The following is a 3,630-nucleotide window of genomic DNA, read 5'->3' as shown; positions in this document are numbered from 1 at the left end:
TAGGTGCCTGATCTCGATAGTGGGACCCGATGAGGATGCTGCTCCTTTTCATTTCTTTAAGACGGGGACGACAGTCTTCTTGCCTTTTGGGTTTGTCATGGTATCTGCAATGAAAAGACGAAGTTATAAGAATAATCCCAAAGAATAGCATATAAAAGTATGCAGGCATGTTAAAACTAAACAAGAATACTTCATAAGGGTTACTGACTAAAGGGAAAATCTACTGAAAATAACTAAGTCTTAATAGATATATCAATTTATTATTAACATTAAGAATACAAGAATAGTGCTAACGAAATACCTAGTGCATATGGTAATGATAATATGGAATATGGCATGAAATCTATGGAAACACAATGATGAATGTATCATAATGCATTAACTAAAATGACAAGTTTCTAAATAAGAATAAAGAGTATAAGCATGATTATCATCAGAAACATTCAAATAAACAAGAAATAACAATAAATAACAAGAGAATAGAGAGAAAAGAATGGACAAACGCAATAGTGCTTGGTGGAGGAGTGATGTGGTCAGCCACGGGCGTAGGTAATGAGGCTGTGTGGTGTGCAAGGGTGAGAAGAGGGGATAAAGAAGAGGGAGAGAGGAGAAAAATAAAAGAAGAAAGAGAAAGGAGTGGCCGGTCGGTGGTGGGAGAGGGGATTTTGGCTGCTAAGGTTAGGGTTTTTTTGAGGAAGGGGATGATGAATAGTGAGGGGTTTATATAGATACTGGGGAACATGGCCGTGAGGCACACTCGTGTGCCCTTATTTTAGCCCGTGTGTTTCATGATTTTCAAATTTGGGCTCGTTTGAAATTCGGCCCACGCCCGTGTTTTTTAGGCGTGTTGATGCACATGGCTGTGTCCCACAGTCGTGTTCTTCTTTGTTCACTTCTCCCACGTCCGTGTATGTATGCGCATGCCCGTGTTGTTTTGACAGTCTCGACCACGGGTAGTGAGTATTGGTGTATTGCACGCCCATGTTAATTTTTCAGTTTCAACCATGGCTTCTAGACACAGGCGTGTCGCATGCTCGTGTTGTTTTGACAGTTTTGTCCATGGCCATGTCGCACTGCCATGGCAATGTATCGAATCCCGTGTTAGGGAAAACTTTCACTCTGTTTTCACAGGCCGTATCTCACGACCATGTCGCCGTCTGTGGTATGAGTACGGCCTAAGGCACGCCCGTGTGTCTGGCCGTGTAATTTTTGGAAAACCTGTGTTCAAGTACTCAGTTAATGATTTAAATGTTAAAAACTAAAATTTAAAGAAGTTAACACCGTTAGTGCTCGGGTTGCCTCTCGAAGAGCACTTATTTATAGTCTAAGCTCGACTTACCTTTCTGTTGCGTGGTCATGGTGGTGCAAGGAGTTTACACTCCTCATTCCTGCTATCAAACTCAAAATAAGGTTTTAGAAGGGTAGGATTTACCTTAAAGGTGCCGAATTTAGGATGAATTACCTCGACTGTCCCATATGGAAAAATACTGAGTACCGTAAGAGGGATTGCTCCATTAGGTTTAGAAGTGACAATACGAGGGTCTACTACATTTAGTAGTACTTTGTCTCCAACCTTAAGTTGATTTGGTGAAACATTGAGCTCATCTATCGTGTGCTCTCGATTTCTGTGTCTGCCATTCATCTAGTTTCTCGATTTGTAGCCTTCGTTCTTCATAGATAGGTCCTTTGTTGTTACTTGAATAAGGCTCATGTATGCTTTTCGAACGTGTTTCCTACAAAAAAGATTGCACCACATGATCAGTATTAGTAGAATTTCGAGTTTGAAGAGTGATTGTTTCATCACCCACACGAAGTGTGAGTTCACCTGTACCAATATCAATTATAGTTCTAGCAGTTGCTAATAAAGGCCTTCCTAAAATTAAAGGCACGTCACTATCCTCTTCTATGTCTAGAACAACAAAATCGATTGGGAATATAAATTTGTCAATTTTAACGAGTACATCTTCAATAATGCCCCTAGGAAATTTAATTGTTTTATCTGCTAACTAAATGCTCATCCTAGTTTGTTTAGGTTTCCCAAGACCTAGTTGTTTAAACATTTTATAGGGCATGACATTAATACTAGCCCCTAAATCAGCCAAAGCATTACTAACATCTAAGCTACCAATTAAACAAGGAATCGTAAAACTCCCTAGATCTTTCAATTTGTTGGACAGCTTATTCAGCAGAATGGCTGAGCAAACTGCATTCATCTCCACATGCGACGCCTCATCCAACTTCCACTTATTTGCTAAAAGCTCCTTTAAAAATCTAACTGCATTTGGCATCTGCGAAAGAGCTTCAATAAACGGTAAGTTAATATGTAATTTCTTTAATAATTTAAGGAATTTATCGGATTGTTCATCCGTGTGGTCTTTCCTTGTCGCACTAGGGTATGGTACCCGTAGTTTGTACTTTTTACTTATTGATTTTTGCTCACTGTAGACTACCTCATCTTTACCTTTACTTACCACAATTTCTTGCCTCGGTTTTGGTTCAGGTTCAACTAACCCTTCCTCCTCTTGAATGGTAATCGCATTGAGTTGTTCCCTTGGGTTAGATTCAGTGTTACTTGGCAGGCTACCTTGTGGTTGTTCAGAAATTAGTTTAGCGAGCTGTCCTATCTGAGTTTCAAGCCCTTGGATCGATGCTTGTTTATTCTTAAGTACTGTTTCGGTATTTTGAAAGCAAGTTTATAACACTGAGATAAACTTTGTTAGCATCTCCTTAAGGTTCGGCTTCTTTTCCTGTTGGTAAGGTGGTTATTGAAAACCCGGAGGATGTTGTGGCTTCTGATTCCCTTGACCACCCTACGAGAAATTGGAATGGTTCCTCCAACTTGCATTATATGTGTTACTGTATGGGTTATTTTGAGGTCTAAAATTATTGTTACCCATATATTGAACTTGTTCCTCCTCGGTGTTGGGGTTGAAGGATTCATATTCTGTGTGCACTCCTCCTCTATTTGAATCGCACCTCATCACTGGATTTACCTTAGTAAGACCATACAAACTGTCAAATTTTTTGTTTAAAAGTTCTACCTAATTGGAGAGCATGGTGACCGAATCGAGGTTGAAAACACCAGCTACTTTTGTCAACTTTATTCTCATGACTTGCCACTGATAGTTATTCAGTGACATCTCTTCCATAAATTCGTAAGCCTCCTTAGGTGTCTTATTATTGATAGTCCCACCAACAGCTACATCAATCATCTGTCTAGTCAAAGGATTCAAGCCATTGTGAAAAGTTTGAACTTGTAGCTAGAGTGGTAATCCATGGTGAGGGCACCTTCTCAAAAGATCCTTGTATCTCTCCCATGCATCATAGAGTGTTTCGAGATCCATCTGCATAAAAGAAGAGATGTCATTCCTCAACTTAGCTGTTTTAGCCAGCGAAAAATATTTAAGTAAGAATTTTTCTGTCATTTATTCCCAAATAGTGATTGACCTTCATGGTAATGAGTTCAACCACTGTTTAGCCTTATTCCTTAATGAAAAGGGAAATAACCGAAGGCGAATGGCATAATCAGAAATGCCATTGATTTTAAATGTGTAACAAAACTCTAGAAAATTCGCCAAATGAGTATTTGGATCCTCATCTTGCAAACCATCAAACTGAACAAACTATTGT

At 39.3% G+C, this 3,630-nt stretch overlaps 1 non-coding gene across 1 annotated transcript; it reads left to right on the top strand.

Annotated features, from left to right (window-relative positions):
- Window positions 1-3,270: 3,270 nt before the first annotated feature.
- LOC121205320 (small nucleolar RNA R71) lies at window positions 3,271-3,377 on the top strand. Its single transcript, XR_005900403.1, has one exon. It is a non-coding gene; the product is annotated as a small nucleolar RNA R71 (small nucleolar RNA).
- The last annotated feature ends 253 nt before the right edge of the window (window positions 3,378-3,630 follow it).

Source organism: Gossypium hirsutum, chromosome A08 (genome assembly GCF_007990345.1).
Source record: "Gossypium hirsutum isolate 1008001.06 chromosome A08, Gossypium_hirsutum_v2.1, whole genome shotgun sequence".
Lineage (NCBI taxonomy): Eukaryota > Viridiplantae > Streptophyta > Magnoliopsida > Malvales > Malvaceae > Gossypium > Gossypium hirsutum.
Note: the sequence above shows the minus strand (reverse complement) of the source record. Positions and strands in the feature narration are given on the sequence as shown.